We start from the raw sequence: 6,000 nt of genomic DNA on the forward strand, positions 1-6,000 counted from the left end.
GAGGGGAGATAAAATTCAAGCAACATCCATACAACATATTTACATAAAAATATATAAAGGGTAAATTGGAGGTAAACTCAGAGACAAGTCTTGATTCCTGCTATAGAAATATTGCTTTGGGTGGCTAAGAATTGGAAATTGAGGGGATGCTCTTCAATTGTGGAATGGGTAAACAAGTTGCAGTATATGGAATATTATTGTGCTATAAGAAATGCCAAGTAGAATGATTTCAGAAAAACCTGGAAACACTTACATGAACTGATGCATAGTAAAGTGAACAGAACCAGAAGAATGTTGTACACAGCTAACGCAATATTGTTTGATAAAGAACTGAGAATGATTTAGCTGTTCTTAGCAATACAACAGTCCAAGACAATTCCAGAGGACTAATGATGAAGAATAATATCCACTTCCAGAGGAAAAAAATGATATTGATTGGATACAGATGAAAGTAAGCTATTTTTTACTTTCTTTCATTTATTTCTTTTATTTGAGTATTCTTATACAAAATAACTAATATGGAAATATTTTACATAATTTCAAATGTGCAACCCATATCTGTTTATTTTCCATCTCAGGGAAGGAGAAAAGGATGGAAGGAAAGAGGTTTAGATTTTGGATCAAACTTTAAATAAAAAAGTTTAAAATTTCAAAAAGAGAAATATCATTTTGGCAGCTTTGTGAAAGATGGATTGGAGAGGAGAAAAGTTAGAGAAGGGGGTAAAAAAACCAGAAGAATATAACAATAGTCTAGACAAGGGATGATAGGGGTCTTATCTAGAGCCTACCTATTGACAGAGAGAGAAGAGGATAGATGCGAGAGATGTCAAGGAGATAGAATCAAAAAGACTTGGAAACTGATTAGATATAGGAGAGGGAAGGTGAAGAAGAGTGAAGAATTAAGGATAACTCCAAATCTGGGTGACTAAAAAGGTGGTGGTACCCTTAACAATTAAAAGAAAAGTTAGAAAAGGTATTGGGGGGAGGTGTTAGAGGAAAAAAATAATAAAATCTGCTTTGAATCAAGATAAATTAGGACTAGAGAAATATTTTTTAAAAAATAGATTTAGATATCAACTTCATTGGAATATTAATTGAATCCATAGAAGTTGATAAAGTCATTGGAGAACTAGAGAGGAGGACCCAAGACACAACCTTGGACTGGACCCCAGTTTGGAGATGGTACACAAATGATATTCTAGCAAAATGGACAAAGAAGGGAACAAAAGGAAGCAGCAGAACCAGGAGAGAGTCAAGTTTTATAAATTCAAAGTTATACAAAAATGTCTATTATTATTCAATCAAATCAAATATGTGAAATGCTTATGTGTAATATACTGTACAAGATAAAGAAAAAACCCAATGTAATCTTGCCATAGAGGTGATGATATTCATAAGATAGGTGATATGTTCATAGATAAGCATCACTTGATAGAATGCCATGAGGAAAGGGAGACAACTCAAGTATTCTAGATAAATTTGAGAGAAAGAGAACATCTTTAGCTGAAGAGAACATGGAAGGATACCCATCAAGAAGGAAATATGAGGGGTGGCTAGGTGGCATAGTGGATAAAGCACTGGCCTTGGAGTCAGGAGTACCTGGGTTCAAATCCGGTCTCAGACACGTAATAATTACCTAGCTGTGTGGCCTTGGGCAAGCCACTTAACCCCACCTGCCTTGCAAAAACCTAAAACCTAAAACCTAAAAAAAAAAAAAAAAAAAAAAAAAAAAAGGAATATGAAATTGGCTCCAAATATCAGTCAGTGGGGAAGAGGAATAGATGATTCCATGATCTTTTTTTCCATCACTTCTTTTAATTAATCACTAGGGAAACTTAAATCACAGTCCCTAAATTAAATTCAGCATCAAAGTAATATGAAAAGGGAAGAATCAGCTGAAGTCAAGACTGAGAGAGAGATCTCATTTCTGAAATTCCTCAATATGCTTTCAAATTCCTTAAATCATGGAAATGTTAAATCCTGTAATAAATGCAAAAGTCCCATCCTAGCAGTCCCAGGCTTGCTGAAGCCAGGTTTGCCTGTCGATTCCTCTCTATCTTCACAGACTCAGTTCAAACACAACTTGCCAACACCCTTCAGCTCGATGAAAGCCTTTCCTCATTTCTAGTGCCCAGACTTCAGAATTGAATTCTCTTTGCCTCTTTCTCTCTTCATCTAAACTGAAGGGCTAGGAGGAGGAAGCCAGCTGTGTGAGAATAGATTAGCAGAGAAATGCTGATTCAGCAGCCTGCAGTTTCCAGCCATGTGCCAAAAGATCAGTTTAGTCTCAATCAGCAGATAGAGAAAGAGAAAGCCTGGGGAGGAGGTAAGGAGGGGAATGCCGGAAAATGAATCAGAGGCCAAACTCCTCCAAACCAGGATGCACCCGGATTTGTTAATCAGTCTGGAGGAAGTAGAACAGGACAGAGTGAAGAAGGGATTTGGACTATTGGTAAAGATCTTTCTCATAGCTCCTGCCTTTTTGATTACAGGACTTTAAAAAAAAGGGGGAGCTTAAGATGTGGCAGATTAGAAGTCTGAATTTGGAGTCAGGAAGATCCAGATTCAAATCCTACCTTGAATATTTACTAGCTATATGAAGTCACTGAACCTCAGTTGCTTCATCTGTTAAAATGAAAGTGTTGGACTACTTGGTCTCTAAATATAGTCCTTTCTAGCTCTAAATCTAGGGTTTTAAAAAAAAGTTTATTCCTTTTGAACTTAAATACAAAAAAAGACAGAAAAGAGTACATTTCCATGTGTATAGCATAATATAAAAAAAGAAGATTCAATATATTTAATATAAAACCATGAATTTCCATTTCATACAATTTACTTTTTGAAAAACTATGTAATAAATAATATGCATAGTTTTGAAAGCTATCCTGATTTTCTGTGCTTCCTGCTAAGTTTTCTTTTGTTCTCTACTATGCACTTTTTTTATCCCTCCCTCCCTCAACTGCCCCAGAGAAGGCTATCATTAGACATAAATGAGTGTATACATGTAAAACCATACTAGACATCCATCTATCAATTCTTTCTCTGGATGTATACATAAAATTCTTTCATAGGTTTCTTTTATTTTAATTGAATATCTGTAATATTCAAAATGACTTAGTTGTTCAAAACTGTTCTTAGCAAATCTATGATTTTAAGTGTAACCCCATATCTTACAGATGGAAACATATAAGTGGTGAAGTAGTAAATTTGTCCAAGATATTCTACCATAATGACTTACTATATATATATTAATATGTATACATAAATGTACATATCTCTAGCCCAATAAATGTAACACATATATGCAAACATATATACAGAAGAAAAAACTTTAAATTTATACAAATATTGGATATAAAAATGCATGTATATACACAAACATATATCTCTATATATCTATAAATAAATATATATATATATATATTCATAGATAGATGGTATACACACATACATAGCCTCCTTCCCTTCCAGAATTGCATCTCACAAGAAGGGCTGATGCCCTGTGAATGTCTTCACAGCCAATCAACAGGCTTCTTCTTCTGCATGGAGCTACAGAATGTCCACACATGCTCCAATGAATCTCCAAGTGACTTTCATTTTGAGTCATCATATTCTCTTGGAAGCAACCTCCATCTAAAGACATGCCATCTGAAGAATTCTTCACATTCACCTGACTCCATTATAAAAGCAACATCTCAAATCTCCTTAACCAAATGTTAATTTAACAATAATGTAAAGGTGATATTTATATCACCCTGTCCCCTTTAGTTCTAATACACTTGTCAAGAAAGAATAAATCTTGATTGAACCAATGAGATCTGAGGTAGGAACAAGGCTAAACACTCCCATTCAATCAATAAATCAAAGATTGAGTTTAAATATAAAAAGGCCCTAGATGAACTGGACTGACATTTACATTCAGAGCATTCACACTGGCTAAGGACACTTAGTCCCCCCCTGCAGGTCATCTCTAAAATATCAAGCCATTTTCAGATGAGAGGATACAATGAGCAAAGAACAGGGAAAAAAGAGTCTAGATAGCAGAAAACAGGAAGGAGAGAATTCAGTGACTAAAGAAGAGGGAGAGAAAAAGCATTTCAGCAAAACTCCTAAGAATTAATTGAAGGGGAAGGATAGTGCTTCAAAGTCCCAAGAATATAGAGTAATCACAACTTACTGATCACAAATTTAGAGGCAAGGGTGTGGGGCAGATCTCTTGCAAGCTAAGTGCTATTATATCCCATTGAATCCTCACTATGTTATAGGAAAGCAATCCTCCTTGGTTTTAGTTTCAGGGATAAAATTGCATCAGTTATTTCATGTTCTCTCTATGTAACTCCTCTTTTTCTCTGGCTATACATTTTTCTGGTGAGAGTAGCTCCAAGAAGCTATATAGCACGTGTAGCATCCACACCCAGATAAACCTTCTTGGTGGATAGGTTAAACCAGGTTGAGGGTAAGTGACAAGCCTCAAACCTGTTGGTAAGTAAAGTGGATGGCTATTCCAAGGATGTGAAAACTTCCTCAGGTGGAATGGGTAGATGAGAACAATTTGTTCCAACAGCCATGAAGGCACCTAAAGCAGATTCTATGGAGCACTTAGAGCTTGGTCAGATGTTGAAGATACCAAGATCATCCACTGCACACCTGGTCATCACCAGTCATCTTGACTTTTACCTTGCCATTGGAATCTAATGACTCAGGAAGAGACAATAAGGCTGAAGACTTGGAACAACTCTGCCTCACTTAAATCCAATTCATGCACAAGTCAAGACACCATCCATGATGTCATTGGTCCTCCTCAAAAGCAAAGGATGATCAACACCAAGTTTCTGATGATGTGCTTTTCACAACTTTTCCATCATAATTCTTTGTTAATATTAAGGTATAACCAGCTCATGCCTACTGTGTGCCTCTCTACTCTTTTGTGTTCCATCAATTTCATTTCTTCAAATACCATAGAAATCATTCAACATTACCAGAAAAATATTGACTATAATTCCCACCTCCTTCCCTTCTTTTCATATGTGAGGGACCTATAGGTGTTGAATATTTTATATAATGCCAGACTTGTACAAGTTAGTTAGTGTTGCTGACTGGCAATTGTCCCCCGTTTCTATCGTTGGCTTTATTATAAGTACTATGTACTCTGGGATGGAAATATTTGGAAATGTAGGAAACACAAAAGCAAAATAATATCCAGAAAAAAATTTTTAAAATAGGAAGATAAACCTTTTTAGTGAAAAGTGTGAGGCCATTGAGAGAGTTATACCATTTTCTGAAAGCAATCCAGCCCATAGGGCTTGGCAATGTTCTTCCTTGCTTTGTCTTACATGTTCTTTTGTGCATATTGACTTATCTATCCCTCCATGCATTTGTCCTTAACTTATATGAATCTCTCAGACACTGTACTGGGGTTAGTTGGGACACTGAATTAAGTTGCAACTTTGAAGAATGCTGCTTACATTACTGAACTAGGATACTAACAGTTTTCTTGACTCCATTCTCTCCCTTGCCTAATCCACTCTTCATATAAAAGATTGTTCATGAATAAATTTGTTCATACTACTCCTCTGGCTCTGCTCCAAAAACTTCAGTTGTTCCCTATTTGCCTAGTGAATAAAGTTTGAAGTCTTTTGTTGACTTTCCAGGCTCTCCATTTTCTAGAGTCTTTCAAGCCATGCAGCCATATTTCATATTACTCCACACTGTGTACTCTATGCTTCAAACGAGGGAGTAGTCTTTGTCTTTTGGGTAGTGTGGTACAGTAAATGGAGTGCTATATTTGGAATCAGAACTACCTGTATTTAAATCCCACCTCAGATACAGATTGTGTGCCCTTGGGCTAATCATTTTTATTTGCTTAAGATCTCATCTGTTAAATGAAGAGAGGCACCAGATCAGTGAGATCAAACTCATATAGAAACCAATTCCCCAAAAGCCCCATGTTGACTTAGAAAACCACAAAACAACATTATCTATGTGGTATTATATTTTTAA

The sequence above is a fragment of the Macrotis lagotis genome, chromosome 2 (genome assembly GCF_037893015.1).
Source record: "Macrotis lagotis isolate mMagLag1 chromosome 2, bilby.v1.9.chrom.fasta, whole genome shotgun sequence".
Lineage (NCBI taxonomy): Eukaryota > Metazoa > Chordata > Mammalia > Peramelemorphia > Peramelidae > Macrotis > Macrotis lagotis.